Consider the following 18,582-nt stretch of genomic DNA (forward strand, 5'->3'; position numbering starts at 1 on the left):
TTCGTGTTTTGGCTTGTAAGTGATATAAATATTTTATTTGTTGAGCTGGACTTGTATCCGAGTCCAGATTTATTATATACAGCTCGTTGAGATTCAAGTATCATGTCTAGGTACTTGAATCTGGTTGTAAATTTTTCTAACAATTCTTTTAGACTGGTTACTTCAGTTTTTAATTTAGAGTTTTCTTCCTCAAGTCTTTCGACTTGAGTTGGGTTAGTATTTTTTGTTTGGGAATTAAGTTGTTTCTTAAGATGTTGATTTTCCTTTAGGAGTGTCTTATTTTATTTTTCAAATATAAATAATTTTTTATTAAGACATGCAATTATTTTAAAGAATTTAGTAGTTAAGATAGATGATACGTCGTTCGAACCTTTGGAAACGAGTGCGGATTTATGGCTTGATTCATATTCAGACTCGTCATCTTGTTCCACCTTGCATTCTGATTCTGGTCCGGATGCTACTAGCGCAAGGTAGTTGTGATGCTTCCGATTTTTGATGTTCGATTCTTCGAAAGACGCCTCATCCCAAGTCACCTTTTCTTCTTCCTACATTTTGATGTTAAGTAATTTATTCAGGGGTGAATCCTTTTCAGTTACCTTTGCCTCATTTGTTCCTTCGTGTAACTCTATGAGTTTATCCCAAAGTGCCTTTGCATTTTCATGTGTACCAACATGGTTCAGTTCCTCCTTCGTGAGTCCGCACTGGATCGTGTTCAACGCCTTGAAGTTGGTTTGTTCTTTTCATCTCAAGATTCCTATTTTCTTGGTTCATCGGAATTCTGGTGTTGTTGTCGATCGGATGCTTGTATCCTTTGTGGATGCTGAACCATTGGTCGAAGTCTGTCTTCAAGTACACCTCCATCCACTTCTTCTAATATAGGAAGTCATCTCCGTTGAAGAGCGGGGGATGAACGGTATTATATCCTTTGGTTTGGGCCATTTAAAGATAGAATCTTGCACAAAAAGAAGAGGAAGAAAGAAATCCTAAGACTAGGTCTTGGATTAGCAGTGTGGAAGATAATAAAAGTATTAAAACTAGATTGGTGTTGCACCAATTCAATGTATTTTACAACGGAAAAAAATTATCCAAAGAGATAATTGTACCAATTTAGACTATATCGAAAAGCTCAAAACCGAAAAGAATGATTAGTAGAAAGTTTGAAAGTCACCCCCTGCCTGATTGGTTGCTGCACTAATTTAGAGCCAACCAGCTCTGATACCACTTGTAGGACCATAAATATGCTAGAGGGGCGTGAATAGCATTAATAGAAAATTGTGATTTAAAACAAGTCACACAACGGAAAAGAGAGAGAACAAGAGCACACACTAACACAAGTAGTTTTACTTAGTTCGGAGTCTTTGTCGGCTCCTACTCCAAGGTCCGTACGTGAAAGTGCTTTCGATGGGCAATCACTATCAATTCGAAATAGATTTACAAAGTTAAGTACAATAGCTAAAATGTAAATGTTACTGACAAACAGAAAGGAAATATGAAAAAGTCTTTGTTCTTTGAACTTCAGAGTAGTCTTTCGGTGTCGTCAGAGCCTTTTTCAGAGCAGCGCACGAATATGAAAGTAGTAGTAAAATGTTGTTCTGAAGCTGTTGGTCGAATGCTCCTTTTATAGCCCCGTTCGGGTGCCTACATCCCCTCCCGGGTGCCTAGATTGTGCTAACATGGTGATCTCTCATCAAAACTTTATCCGCAAAGTTTATCCACCTTCGGACGTCCGGACACCCTCCGAGCGAGTGGACCGTTGACATAGGCTTGGACAATCGATATGTTCCAACTCAGCTTCTGGATGAATTTTCTGGTTCGGGCGCCTTGACCAGCTCTGGGTGCTCGAACCGCCCGGATGTCTAGCCAAGCACCCACTAGATGAAGCTAGTCCGGGCGCTCGGACCAACACTGGGTGTCCGGAGTCCGGCGTCTGGATCCCCTCTAGGTGCCCCGACAACCCTTTTTCAGCCTTATCTTTCTTGCAAAAAAAAAAAAAAAAAAGAGTTAGTCCAGGCTGCTATAATATGTTTATCCTATAAAACAAAGTTAGCACAATAAGATAGTAGTATTAATTAGATCTTGTCAACCCTGAGATCAGGATTTAGTCAAGGTCTTAGCTTAGGTTTTTCAAATGGACCTAAGCTAGACTGATGCATACTGTTCTCTCAACCGGGAACATGTTTTCACTGTATCTCTTCTCTAGTTACTTACCTTTTACTTAACTACAATCGCTTGACTTGCTTTTGACCCACCAGGTCTTCCCGCCAGTTGTCAGGTTGGTAGACCCAACTGGATTTTGGTCGATTGTTAGGTCCACTGATCCAACCAGACTTCCCGCCAGATATCAAGTACTGCGGACCTATATGAACTTCGCACCAGCTATTGGGTCCTGCAAACCTAGCTGGATTTCAGCCCAGTCTCAGGTCCTTTAGACCCGTCAACTACTGCACACTTAGTAAAACAATTAGACCACAAACACTCTAATTTTATTCACTTTTCATTCATCAAAAGCTGAGTTAGATCATTAGTGTAAATTGCACCAACATTTTGATCACCAAGTGAGGTCCTTCTTGACCCACTTGGATTTTTCTCTTGCCTAATCGTAGTTAGGACTTTACCTTGCCAACATGCGGTCTCCCTTAACCCACTTGGACTTCCCTTTGCCTAACTGCAGTTAGGGCTTTCCTTTGCCAATGTACAATCCTCCTTGATCCACTTAGACTTTACCTGCCTAACCACAGTTAGGACCTTCCTTGCCAACGTGTGGTCCTTCTTGACCCACTTAGACTTTCCTTACCAATATGCAGTCTTCCTTGACCTACTTAAACTTTCCTTTGCCTAACTGCAGTTAGGACTTTCCCTACCAATGTGCTGTCCTCCTTAACTCACTTAGACTTTTCTTGTCAACGTGTGATCTTCCTTGACCCACTTGGATTTTTATTTGTTTAACCACAGTTAGGACTTTCCTTGTCAACGTGCATTCCTCCTTGACCTATTTGGACTTTCCTTGCCAATGTACGATCCTCCCTGACGTATTTTACCTTTCACACATATTTTCCAACAACACATTGTCCAAACATATTGTGCACAATATATTATCTAAACATTGAAACTCAAGCTAAAAGTCACTCGAGCTTTGTCAAACTGGTCAACCTTGATCCGAGGAATAATTGCACCAATAATTTCTCCCTTTTTGATGTTTGACAATATGTTTAAGTTAAGCTAACTTATATTAGCCTAACTCCAACTTCATCCCATGCTCGAAGCATGAATGTGGATTTTTAACTTAAACCCACATTTTTTTCCCTCTTTGACACATATCAAAAACTCTTCCCCTTAAAAGTCAATTTTGTTAAAGAAATGCAATGGAAGTCGTATACCTTCATTGTATCATATGCTCACCCTTGAGCATATATCGCATGCTCAACCTTGAGCCTATATCATATGCTCACCCTTGAACATATATTGTATGCTCACCCTAGAGCACCTATCCATCAAAATAAAGATTTTCAATCTTCTATTGTTTCCAATACTCATCCTCGAGCACTCATAACAGTGAAGATTCTCAACCTTCCTTTGTTTCCTTATCCCAAAAATAAACTTAAATCATGTATTTAAGGAAGAACCACGCCTTAAAACATACACCAAACTTCTATCATTGCACCAACAATGACTTGAAATTCCTAAATCTTTAGAAAATCCAAAATTTCAAGTTTTGATGTTCAAAATTTTACTTTAAAATTAAACCTCATCATAAACTCTAAGTTAGTCTTATTTAACTATTCCTTTCTTGCTATCATCAAGAAAACTACCCTTAAATACTTATAAATACATTTATTAGGGTTAGGGATAGTTAACACAACTAAACGAGGCTTAATGGACAAAAATCAAACCATTTTAGCCAAAAACAGTCTTTTCAATCGATTGAAGTTAGGTTTAAATCGATTAAAGTGACCTTAATCGATCAGCTAATAGATTCCAATGATTTAATCAATCACTTGATGGATTCCATCAGTCTCTGTGCTGGCATAAAACTCACTTCAATCGATCATCGAATCGATTGAGCAGTCCCAATTGATCACTTGATCATTTGGATTTTTAATTTTTTGAAATAAATTTCAGACCGAATTTCAAAAATCTCTAAATAATTCTATAATTATCAAAAAATCATAAAATTTTACGTAGACACTATTTATGTCATATACTATCTTGGAAAAATATTTTTCTATAAAAATAGCTCTCATTTTCAAATATTGACACAAAATTAAAAAAACATTGAAAAACTTTAATGCTTCACTCTACTTTGTGCCTAATTAATCAATGGTGATTCCTATCAAAAGATAGACTTCACCAAGATTTTCCAAAATGATTTTGAAATGTTTTTCAAAATAAATTTTCAACTATAATCTTTGGACTAAATGCACATGACTTATATACTAGCTTTCCCAATGATTGGACTTCTCATAACCTATTGTTAAGATGAAACTTAAACTAAAAAAAAAATGCACTAAATCACCACTTTAAGTTTTGTTCATCCTCCTAACATCTCACTTGTATCTAATGTGTCTTAAAAATATATACAAGTCAAGTCTATGGTTCTTGTAAGATGTACAATAGGTTTTTCATAAAATTAAGGATCATGCATATCTAATTAGGCATTTAAACTTTAATCATCCAACCTAGGATGTCATTGATGCCATTGTTCTTAATCAAAAGGAAAGTTAAAATAATGCATGAAAATGATTATAGCATACATCAAATGAGTGTTTTTCAAAAGAAAAATTATCATGGCTACATGATGCATGTATGACATGATATATGATATTTTTCATAAACATATGAATGAAAACACAATGATGTTATGACATATAATAGGGCACACAATCATGACAATTTAGCATAAATAAAATACCTAGATTCTCTATCTAAATATTCCTAACTAATCACTAAATTTAGAAATAAAGTCTAAGTTGTCCTTATCTCCTTAAGCAATTACCAAAATCCTAACTTGGCATTTTTTTTACTTCTATCCTAATTGTGTCAATTTAATTAGGTCCAAATCTTTAAATTTTATCGCAGTTTACTCTTCCAAAGAGTAAACATTAATCCTTCATTTTCAATGTGTAGCAATACCTTGAAAATGCCCCCAAATTATCAACTTCATCAAGGTTGGGTTAACTACCCTTCCCATTAGAATTGACACACTCTCTAAACTCATCTAGGGTGTAGAGAACACACTCCTAGGAACTCAAACCCTATTAGTATTCCTTGGATATTCTAGGTATTCATTAGAGATAACTTCCCTTAATACCTTCCTAATGAACTTTCTAGGCTTCTTAGAAGCCTTGATCACACTAGACTCCTCGCGATCAACTTTAGGGATAAGTTCCCTTATGACCTTCTTAGTGACTTTTTTAGGCTTCTTAGAAGTCTTAGTCATACTAATCTTTTTAAAGTTACTTCTAGAGATAACTTCTCTTGTTACCTTGGCTTGACTCTTAGACCTAGAGTTAGTTCCATAGCTATATGAAACTCTATGGTATGAGGGCATATTCTTCTTGGCTTTTGGTTTGTATCCCAAACCTCTCTTGCCATTAAATGGCTCTTGCCGATCTATCCCTAGATTTTTCTTCTTAGGCTCTTGGACACTAATTGTCATGTCCTTAAGGGTCTTCTCTAATTTATCAAGCCTTAGTCTTAAGACTTGATTTTCCCTCCTTAAATCCTTAAATTTGGATTTTTTTTTTTCTTGATTTCCTTGAGCATTTTTATTTTTAGGAATATATTTAAAATTCATAGAGTTCTTGCCTAAATTGTTATCTACATTCCTAATCTTATATGAGGTAGTCTTAGCATAAATGATTTAAAATTGACCCTTGGTTTTTATATTTTCTATTTTCATGATAAATAACATTGAAATGATAAAAATTATTTCTAACATGCTTTTTATCATTATTCAAGGAAATATCATTAACTAATGGTACTTTAGTTTTGTTCTTGGAAGCTTCCTCTTGACTCAAGCTTCCAATTCTTTTTTTGGTCGGATCTCTTCCCCTTGGACATTGGTTCCAGTAATATCCCTTTTGATTGCAAGAAAAGCACACAATATGCTCCTTGCCCTTGGGTATCATGGGGTTGACCTTCTTTGGCTTCTCCTTGCCCTTGGGTACCACTTGACCCTTCATCTTGGTTATTTTTGGACACTTGCTCTTATATTGTCCATTTTCCCTACACTCAAAGCAAATAATACGATTTTTATTTTTACAAATTAAAATTATTATACCTTCTTTGCTTATAGAGATGTCATATGATCCTCCTTCATTTAACCTGGAAGTAGAGGATTCTTCTTGTTCCAATGTCAAAGATTAACGCTCCCCCTCAATCCTTGAGGTAGATACTTCTTCAATTTCTTTCTCGGATGTTGAGTACCTCCCAACCTTAGAATTCTCATACTCATGAAATAAAGAGTTTTCCTCTTTGCCTTGGTTGTTGCATTCCATTGAGGATAGGTCTTCATGAAGTTTTGTCAATTTGCTCCAAAGCTCCTTGGCTTCTTGATATTCTCCAATTTTATGCAATATGATGCTTGGTAATAAATTAACCAATAATTTGATTACCTTCTTGTTGATCTCACATCTCTTGACTTGCTCCTCGATCCATTTCTTCTTCTTGAGGAGTTTCCCTTTTCTATCAATTAGAGTTTGAAATCCCTCTATTAGAGTAAACCATTGCTTTATCTCCATCTTTAAAAAATTTTTAACCTTTGATTTCTAAAGGTTGAATCTTCCAATGCTGAATGGTGGAGGTGCTCGAATATCATATCCAAATTTGTCTCTAAACTCTATTTTGAACTTAAGCACTTTTGATGATAATTTCTTGACTTTGAAATTAGAGCTTCAAACTTCAATATCTTCTTCTTCCTCTAGTTCATTTCTCTCTTGGCAATTAGTCCAATGAAGAGCGACATCGCTCTGATACCACTTGTTAGGACACTCAAGCGAGCTAGAGGGGGGTGATTAGCACCAATCACTTCTTCAATGATGAGTTGCAACGAAAAACACTCAAAGCAATGCTAACACCTAGATTTACTTGGTATCCATCTTAATGAGGTGACTAATCCAAGGATTTGCATAGAGTACACTCTCTACTATGAAAATACTCCTTCTCGGAAATATTTCGGATGTGAAGAAATCTCGTACATGCTCTCAACAAGAAAATACAATAAGAAAATGAATGAACAACTTGCTCGATCTCTTATAGCTTGTAGATGCCTCTTGTAGACTCAGAAATGCAGTAGCACTTTACCTTGAATCTTCCAAAAATAGGCAGTGAAGAGTGGAGAAGAAGTGTTACTGTTTGAATCTCGCCAAAGACTTTATCTCACGATCTAGGGCTCTTAATCAATTATCCTTATCCTCAATCGATTGCCACATCAGATCCGAACAAATCCAGCTGTCAAACCTCACAATGGTCTTCTCTCAATCGATTAGCCAATCGATTTTGGGGCTTGAATCATCAGCTAATCGATCCAGCCACTCTCTGTCTATTATGATTTTCTCCTCCCAAACAATCACTTGACCAATTGGGAAACCACTGGTTGTCGCATAGAAAAACGCATGTAATCAATCACCTGATATATTGGCACAACCCAATCGATCGATAGGCACAACCCAATCGATCGATTGTGCCACCTTCTATGTGTCGCAGAGAAGTGCGCTCAATCGATCCACTGATTGATTGGTGCATCTCTCAATCGATCAATGGATCAATTGAGAATGTTTCTGTGTCATGGAGAAGAGCGATCAATCAATCCACTGATCGATTAACATAGCAATCACCTAACCCTAACTTGCTTAACACAAATCTAGGGTTCTCTTGCCCAATCTCCGGTCAACTATGACTTGTTGGGACTTCTCCACCAAGTGTTCGGTCAACCTTTTGATCCACTCGAGCTTTATAAACTTTCTGTTGAACTTCCGATCACCAAATACGGTCCTTCTTGACCCACTTAAATTCTCCTCTTGCCTAACCACAATTAAGACTTTACCTTGCCAATGTGCAATCCCCCTTGACCTACTTGGACTTCCCGTTTACATAACCATAGTTAGGGTTTTATTTTGTCAACGTGCGATTCTCCTTGATCTACTTGGACTTTGCTTGTCTAACCGCAGTTAGGACTTTTCTTGCCAATGTGTGGTCCTCCTTAACCCACTTGGACTTTCTTTGCCAATGTGCGGTCCTCCTTGATCGACTTGGACTTTCCTTTGCCTAACCACAGTTAGAACTTTCTTTGCCAACGTATGGTCCTCCTTGACCCACTTGGACTTTCCTTTGCCTAACCGCAGTTAAGACTTTCATTGCTAACGTGAGGTCCTTCTTAACCCACTTGGACTTTCCTTACCAACGTGTGGTCTTCACTGACCTACTTGGCCTTTCTCACATATTATCCGAACATGTTGTCCATAACATATTGTCTAAACATCGAAACTCAAACTCGAATCTACTCGAGCTTAGTCAAACTAGTCAACCTTGACCTGAGGAACAATTGTACCAACAATCTCCCAACAGTAATGATGATGAATATACTAGTTTTTTTATCATTACGAGATGTATTGGATTTGAACTATATGACCTTGTTTTGTGATGAAAATATTTAGTTTTTGAACCATGTCCGATGTTTTGTTGATATAACGAATGTTAAATGTATCGTTGATTTGTTGATATGTGCTTGTTTTGTTGATATAGTGAATGTTGGAGTAAAAGGTGAAACCGTCAACTTAGTGGCTCCTCCAAGGCAGTGTTGTTGGTTAATCCTAGGAAAACGTACCAGTTCCACTGTACAAAAAATTTTGTACAAGTGTCGAACCTTTCCTTAAATAACCTATTGTGTTCTTTAGAAATTAAATCAGGAATCGCAGACGGAACTTAACATCATTGATTCCAAATTTAACTTATCTATTCTTAATGGTTTAGATTTGAATCGCAAGCGGAACTTAACACTATTGATTCAAATCTACCTAAATTATTAATTCCATAAATATTAATTTCCAAAATTGACTTCCAGGACTGCATGGCGAAGCACATGGCCTTCTTGGATTTGGGAGCAACCACCACCGCCTAGGCAAAGCCTTTTAAGGAAAGCTAATATTTATTTCCTTAAATAACTTTAGGTTAACCAAAAAGAACAATCGAATCACAAATTCGAAAAAGAAGAAAACACAAAATCGAAAAATAAATTCGATAAACTAGATCTAATTGCCTCTTGTATTTAGAATTCATACAAAGAAAAATAACTAGTATGATGCGGAAGAAAAATACTAGTTATACCTTCTCTTTGTAAGCTAATGACCTCAAGATCTTCTGTCGTATTCCTCACCTCGCCTTGGACGTCGTGTGAGCGACGATCCTCCAAGATGAACACCACCCAAAAGCTTCCTCCTCCTTCTTCTAAAATTCGGCCACCACCACCACCAAGGAGAAGAGAGCAAAGGGAGAGGAAGAAGGGAGAGGGCCGACCACCAAGAGATCACCCAAGCAAAAGAATAAGAGTTGTGTCTCATGAAGCCCCCTCACCCCTTCTTTTATATTACTTGCCCAAGGCAAATAAAGAAAAACCTTTTACAAAAAAATAAAATCATCCAAGAGTTTTTCCTTTTCCCTTTTTATTTTTCCTTTTCTTTCCTCTTGATTGAATCAATCATCAATCAATGGTTGAGATCAATCCTATTTGGTTTAGGATTGAATTTGGTTTAATCCTATTGGCCGGCCCTTGCTTGGGCACCAAGCAAGGTGGCCGGCCACAATTAAAAGGAAAGGAAAAATAATTTTTAAAAATTTTACAAGAAGAAATCCTCTTATAAAATTTACAAGCTCTCTTTCCTAAAGTATGAGTTAAAAAAGGAAAGTTTCTAAAAATTAAAACCATGTTTTAAAATTTAAGAACTCTCTTATAAAATTTCCTTTTTTAACATGGTGATAGAAAATTTAAATTTTAAAACTTCTTTTCCTTTTTTTTCTTAAACCATAAGGATGGTTAAAAAAGGAAAGTTTTAAAATCTTTTAAACTCTCTATTTAAACATGTGACCTAATTCAAATAAGGAAAGTTTTAAAAATTAAAATCTCACTTTTAAAACTTATAGTTTTCTACAAAGAGAAGATTTTAAAAATTCAAAACAACCCTCCCTTTTTGAATTATTATGGTCGGCCCCTACAAGCTTGGTCACCAAGCTATAGGGTCGGCCCCTTCAAGAGGATGTGGCCGGTCATTGCTTGGTCACCAAGCAATGGTCTGGCCCCCTTCTTGGACACCAAGAAGAGCCTTACATTTGGATGGACTTGAGGCTATAATGAGGCTACGACAGGGACCTAGAGGAGAAATTGGTTTTGGCCTTCCGATGAGCTTGAGTATCCCGTGTTCGCCCTGAACACACAACTCAAGTTCATCAATAATAACTCATTCCACTAGAGAGTTATTACCGCACTACCGCACCAATCCCAAATTACATTATGGGCTCCTTCTTATCATGAGTGTGTTAGTCTCCCTGTGTTTAAGATTATAAATGTCCACAAATTAAGTAAGTTACTGACAACTTACTTAATTAATATCTAGCTCCAAGAGTAGTACCACTCAACTTTATTGTCATGTCGGACTAGGTCCACCTGCAGGGTTTAACATGGCAATCCTTATGAGCTCCTCTTGGGGACATTCTCAATCTAGATAACTAGGACACAGATTCCTTCTATAATCAACAACACACACTATAAGTAATATCATTTCCCAACTTATCGGGCATATTGATTTATCGAGCTAAACCTCACCCTTTGATAAATCAAAGAAATAAATATTAAATATATGTGCTTGTTATTATATTAGGATTAAGAACACACACTTCCATAATAACTAAGGTTTAGTTCTTTTACTAAGTCAATACAAAAGAACATACCTAAATGATTCTACTCAATACACTTAAAGTGTATTAGTGTAATTTATTAGTCAAGATAAACTAATACTTAATTACACTACGACTATACTGATGAGTTGTTCCTTTCCATCTTAGTTGTGAGCAACTGTTTATAATTTATAAAGAGCCGACAACATTATCTTCTGAGTGTGACACCACACTCCATGTTATCTACTATATAAATTAATTGAACAATTACATTTAACAAATAAATGCAGAAATTGACCAATGTGATTCTTTTATTTCAACAAATAAATGTTTACAAAAGTTAGGCTTTTAGTATACACTCTGATTCCCACTTATACTAAAAGTCTAAGCTGCCATATATGTTTCCTTACATCTGATTCCCATCTCTTACACATGTCGATCAAAAGCTTTCGCCGGATGGGCCTTTGTGAAAGGATCTGCCAGGTTATCTTCTGATGCAATCTTGGCGACGACAACTTCTCCTCGCTTGACGATGTCTCGTATCAGGTGGTACTTGCGCTCTATATGTTTACTTACTTTATGGGCTCGTGGTTCCTTCGAGTTTGCAACTGCACCGCTATTATCACAATAAATTGTGATGATCTTGGGCAAACCAGGAATCACATCTAAGTCCATTAGAAAGTTCATGAGTCATACAGCTTCTTTTGCTACCTCAGAGGCTACCACATACTCAGCTTCCATGGTTGAGTCCGAGACGCATTTCTGCTTAACACTCCTCCATGCAATGGCTCCACCTCCTAGAGTAAACACATAGCCTGATGTTGACTTACTATTGTCCCTATCTGATTGAAAGTCTGAATCCGTGTAACCCACAGGGAGCAACTCGTCTGCTTGGTAAACTAGCATATAATCTCTAGTCCTTCTCAGATACTTCAATATATGCTTTACTGCAGTCCAATGTCCTTGTCCAGGGTTACTCTAATATCTGCTGACCATGCCCACGGCAAAACAGATATCAGGTCTCGTACACAGCATTGCATACATAAGACTTCCTACAGCTGAAGCATAAGGAACTGCCTTCATGTCCTCAATCTCCTTTGATGTCTTCGGAGACATCTCTTTAGATAAGGCTACTCCATGCCTAAAAGGTAAGAAACCTTTCTTGGAGTTCTGCATGCTAAAACGAGCAAGGACTGTATCTATATATGAAGCTTGGGATAGACACAACATTCTTTTCTTGAGATCCCTTATAACTTTGATCTCAAGAATATGTGCACATTCTCCTAAGTCCTTCATATCAAATTGTTTAGACAACCATACAGTTATGTCCGATAATACCTTGACATTGTTGCTAATTAACAAAATATTATCTACGTATAGTACAAGAAATACCACCACGTTTCCGTTACACTTCTTGTATACACAAGACCCATCCGGGCACTGAATAAATCCATATGACTAGATTACTTCGTTAAACCGGATGTTCCAAGATCTTGAAGTTTGCTCAATCCGTAAATGGATTGATTAAGCTTGCACGCTAGATGCTCTTTACCTTTTTCAATGAACCCTTCTGGTTGCTTCATATGGATGTTTTCTTCAAGACTTCCGTTAAGGAAAGCTGTCTTGACATCCATCTGCCAAATCTCATAATCCATATAAGCAGCAATGGATAAGAGTATCCGGATAGACTTAAGCATGACTACCGGCGAAAAAGTCTCCTCATAGTCAATTCCCTCTTTCTGAGTATACCCTTTCACAACAAGCCTTGCTTTGAAGGTTTCTACCTTCCCATCTGTCCCTCTTTTTCTTTTGTAGATCCACTTGCATCCAACGGCTTTTACACCATCAGGTGATTCTACAAGCTCCCAGATCTTATTAGAGTACATAGACTTTATTTCAGAATTCATTGTCTTTTGCCAAGATACTGCATCTATATCTTGGAGTGCTTCATCATATGTCCGGGGATCAGGTTCATGTTTACCCGGGGTCAAGTCCGAAGACTCTCCCAAAAATATGAATCTCTCAAGTTGCCTTACAACCCTCCCACTACGACGAGGCACCGTCTGTGGTTGTGTATCATGTGCAACACGTGTTGCAGTCTCTTGTGGTACTTCATCTTGTACTGTTGGTACTGAAGTAGACGTATCCTCTCTAATTTCTTCTAGAACTATTTCACTCATGGGCTTATGGTTCATTATATAATCTTCTTCTAAAAACGAGCATTGGTGCTAACAATGATCTTCTGATTTTTAGGATTATAAAACAAACCACCTTTCATTCCCTTAGGATATCCAACAAACAGACAAACTTCTGTACGTGATTCCAACTTGTCAGTATCTCCCTTCAGCACGTGTGCTGGACTACCTCATATCCGGATATGATTCAGACTAGGCTTACGCTCATTCCATAATTCCATGGGAGTAGAAGGTACTATTTTAGAAGGTACCATATTCAGATGTACACTGCTATTTCTAAAGCATATCCCCAAAACGAATTCGGTAATTCTGAATAACTCATCATTGATCTAACCATTTCCATAAGAGTCTTATTCCTTCGTTCTGCCACACCATTCTGCTAGGGTGTACCAGGTGCAGACAATTGGGATTGAATCCCGACTTCTGATAAGTAATTCCTAAACTCTCCAAAGAGGTATTCGCCACCATGGTCAGACCGTAGTGTCTTGATACTTTTACCAAGACGTTTCTCCACATCAACCCTATATTCTTTGAATTTGTCAAAGCATTCAGACTTGCGGCGCTTCAGGTAAATGTATCCGTATCTTGAATAATCGTCTATAAAGGAGACGAAGTATTCATAACCACCTCTTGCCTGGATAGACATAGGACCACATAAATCAGAATGGACCAATTCTAACGCATCTTTGGCTCTATACCCCTTGGCCTTGAAAGGTCTCTTGGTCATTTTACCTTCCAAGCAGGATTCACATGTTGGAAAATTTTCCAACTCTAATGAACTCAATAGTCCATCGGCTACAAGCCTTTGAATCCTACTTAAGTTAATATATCCAAGCCTTAGATGCCAAAGATATGTTTGGTTCATTTTCGAAGGTTCTTTTCTCTTATTAGAATTAGAAGATGTGTTATTAATTTCCATATTTTGCTTTGTGGGAGAAATTGGATTTAAAGTGTATAAATTGCCAACCAATGCACCAGAACAGATAATCACCTTATTTCTCTTTATAACGACATTGTTACTAAAGGAAACTAAATATCCATCTATATACAGTTTAGAAACTGAAATTAAATTCTTTCTAAAACTGGGTACATAAAGACAATTTCTTAAAATCAAATTTATATTCCTATCAAAAGATAAGTAGACGTCTCCCACTGCAATAACCGCCACCTTAGTAGGATTGCCCATATAGACAGTTATCTCTCCATCAAATAGTCGCCAGGTTTCCTGGAACCCCTGCAAAGAATTGCAGACATGATCAGTGGCTCCCGTATCTACACACCAGGTGCTGGTAGATAACACCGCTAAACATGTTTCAACTACTAGAGTATGAAATATACCTTTATTGTTCTGGTTTCTACGAGGACAGTCCGCTTTCCAATGTCCAGACTGCTTGCAGATGAAGCACTTGCCCTTTAGCTTCTTCATTCCAGCTTCCTGTCCTATACTCTGAGGTTTATTCACCTTCTTTGCTGAAAAGACTTGTTTCTTCTTCTTCTTGCCTTTCGACTTAGAAGTAGAACCATTTTCAGCATAGTGAATCTGAGAACTGTGACGAAATATTCCTTCTGCTGCCTGTAGTTCTGTCAGAAGTTCCGCCAACGTATACTCTCTTTTGTTCATGTTATAGTTCAGGCGGAACTGCTCAAAACTTCTGGGTAACGTTTGGAGAATTATATCGACCTGGGTTTCCCCATCGATTTCTCCTCCAAGGACTTGTATTTCATTCAGATAAGTCATCATTTTGAGGATATGATCCCTTACGGGTGTCCCCTCAGACATGGTGGTTGTCATTAACTTCCTCATTGCCTCTTGCCTAGCAGTCCGACTCTGGTGGCCAAAGAGTTCTTTGTGATTGTTCATTATATCATAAGCTGTTGGTAAATCTTGATGCTGATGTTGCAATACATTTGACATTGATGCCAAAATGTAACACCGCGCTATCTCATCAGCTTTTACCCATTTCTTATGATACTCAATCTCCTCTGGGGTAGAGTCACCGTCAGGTGCATCAGGGCAAGCCTCAGTCAGTACAAACTTATAGCTTTCAGCAGTAAGAACTATGTCCAGGTTTCTTTTCCAATCAATATAGTTGGGACCAGTAAGTTTGTTCGCTTTCAGTATAATGGCTAGTGGGTTGAAAGTCATCCTAAGAATCACAAAAGTAAACTTTGGTCAAGACTCTAAATTTAGAATAATATTGATTCCTCAAACAATACTATTTTAAATTAACCAACACCTCAAATCACCGTGAATATTGCATGTCACGTTAGTGTGGACGTATACAAATTCATCATTTGTAAGAGGAGGGTGTGACCCATTAATTTTATTATCTTGTCATCCTAACTTTATGACAAATAAAATTAATAGTTGGTTTCACTTTGGTCACACAAGACAATAACAGTGACTCCGTTGGGGAGGATACTATTGAATGCGTCTAAGTGTATACCATTACTTGATACTAAGTCCATTAAATGGGATTGTGCCCCTTCAGTTGGAGAAGATCACACGCTCCTAAATAATTTCCTTTAACCATCCATAAAAGGAAGTTTGATCTAGTGATCCGCAACAAACCCATCCGTTGTGGAGGGAGGCACTCAGAGCCAACACGCAAGCTTGTTGCATCACTTACAAATCAGTAATGGAGACCATGGGATTTATTAAAATCCCTCTCCCACTTAGTTATTTAGAAATGAGGATTTTAACCTATGCTAGCATACATCACATGCATATAAACATCACAGTAAATAAAAGCAATAAATTTAGAAATTAATTTTCCAACTATTCAGTATGCTCCAACCCTAGCTGCTGCCATCTTTAGCCACCGCCATCGTGTCGAGTTGTCGCATCCTTCTTGCTTCTTATTCCGTTGCGCCTTTGGTGCTCCGAAAGTACCTCGCCTCGCAAGAATCCGATCCACGACAAAAATAGAATTTTACATATGTCGATCCTATATTCCACGAGGGAATGTACATGTATTCTAGATCGAACAAAAATAAAATTCTAAAAATAATACAGCTCCTGCTGTATTTTATACATACAATCATGCACACAAATAATGCCCTTGACATGTCCAAGGGTCCAATCACACACAATATCAATAAGCCATAATAGTTGGAGCCTGCAACCAAAGAGTTAGCACATCCTACTATTTTCCTGCCTAAATTATGCATGATATGTGCATAAACTATTTGAATTCTAAAAATACACAGAGGCAAACCCTAGCTCTGATACCAATTGTTGGTTAATCCTAGGAAAACGTACCGGTTCCACTGTACAAAAATTTTTGTACAAGTGTCGAACCTTTCCTTAAATAACCTATTGTGTTCTTTAGAAATTAAATCAGAAATCGCAGACGGAACTTAACATCATTGATTCCAAATTTAACTTATCTGTTCTTAATGGTTTAGATTTGAATCGCAAGCGGAACTTAACACTATTGATTCAAATCTACCTAAATTATTAATTCCATAAATATTAATTTTCAAAATTGACTTCCAGGACTGCATGGCGAAGCACATGGCCTTCTTGGATATGGGAGCAACCACTACCGCCTAGGCAAAGCCTTTTAAGGAAAGCTAATATTTATTTCCTTAAATAACTTTAGGTTAACCAAAAAGAACAATCGAATCACAAATTCGAAAAAGAAAAAAACACAAAATCGAAAAATAAATTCGATAAACTAGATCTAATTGCCTCTTGTATTTAGAATTCATACAAAGAAAAATAACTAGTATGATGCGGAAGAAAAATACTAGTTATACCTTCTCTTTGTAAGCTAATGACCTCAAGATCTTCTGTCGTATTCCTCGCCTCGCCTTGGACGTCGTGTGGGCGACGATCCTCCAAGATGAACACCACCCAAAAGCTTCCTCCTTCTTCTAAAATCCGGCCACCACCACCACCAAGGAGAAGAGAGGGGAGAGGAAGAAGGGAGAGGGCCGGCCACCAAGAGATCACCCAAGCAAAAGAATAAGAGTTGTGTCTCATGAAGCCCCCTCACCCCTTCTTTTATATTACTTGCCCAAGGCAAATAAGGAAAAACCTTTTACAAAAAAATAAAATCATCCAAGAGTTTTTCCTTTTCCCTTTTTATTTTTCCTTTTCTTTCCTCTTGATTGAATCAATCATCAATCAATGGTTGAGATCAATCCTATTTGGTTTAAGATTGAATTTGGTTTAATCCTATTGGTCGGCCTTTGCTTGGGCACCAAGCAAGGTGGTCGGCCACAATTAAAAGGAAAGGAAAAATAATTTTTAAAAATTTTACAAGAAGAAATCCTCTTATAAAATTTACAAGCTCTCTTTCCTAAAGTATGAGTTAAAAAAGGAAAGTTTCTAAAAATTAAAACCATGTTTTAAAATTTAAGAACTCTCTTATAAAATTTCCTTTTTTAACATGGTGATAGAAAATTTAAATTTTAAAACTTCTTTTCCTTTTTTTTCTTAAACCATAAGGATGGTTAAAAAAGGAAAGTTTTAAAATCTTTTAAACTCTCTATTTAAACATGTGGTCTAATTCAAATAAGGAAAGTTTTAAAAATTAAAATCTCACTTTTAAAACTTATAGTTTTCTACAAAAATAAGATTTTAAAAATTCAAAACAACCCTCCCTCTTTGAATTATTATGGCCGGCCCCTACAAGCTTGGTCACCAAGCTATAGGGTCGGCCCCTTCAATAGGATGTGGCCGGTCATTGCTTGGTCACCAAGCAATGGTCTGGCCCCCTTCTTGGACACCAAGAAGAGCCTTACATTTGGATGGACTTGAGGCTATAATGAGGCTACGACAGGGACCTAGAGGAGAAATTGGTTTTAGCCTTCCGATGAGCTTGAGTATCTCGTGTTCGCCCCGAACACACAACTCAAGTTCATCGATAATAACTCATTCCACTAGAGAGCTATTACCGCACTACCGCACCAATCCCAAATTACATTATGGGCTCCTTCTTATCATGAGTGTGTTAGTCTCCCTGTGTTTAAGATTATGAATGTCCACTAATTAAGTAAGTTACTGACAACTCACTTAATTAATATCTAGCTCCAAGAGTAGTACCACTCAACTTTATTATCATGTCGAACTAGGTCCACCTGCAGGGTTTAACATGACAATCCTTATGAGCTCCTCTTGGGGACATTCTCAACCTAGATAACTAGGACACAGATTCCTTTTCAACAACACACACTATAAGTAATATCATTTCCCAACTTATCAGGCATATTGATTTATCGAGCTAAACCTCACCCTTTGATAAATCAAAGAAATAAATATTAAATATATGTGCTTGTTATTATATTAGGATTAAGAGCACACACTTCCATAATAACTAAGGTTTAGTTCTTTTACTAAGTCAGTACAAAAGAACATACCTAAATGATCCTACTCAATACACTTAAAGTGTATTAGTGTAATTTATTAGTCAAGATAAACTAATACTTAATTACACTACGACTATACTGATGAGTTGTTCCTTTCCATCTTAGTTGTGAGCAACTGTTTATA

Source organism: Zingiber officinale, chromosome 6B (genome assembly GCF_018446385.1).
Source record: "Zingiber officinale cultivar Zhangliang chromosome 6B, Zo_v1.1, whole genome shotgun sequence".
NCBI classification, from domain to species: domain Eukaryota; kingdom Viridiplantae; phylum Streptophyta; class Magnoliopsida; order Zingiberales; family Zingiberaceae; genus Zingiber; species Zingiber officinale.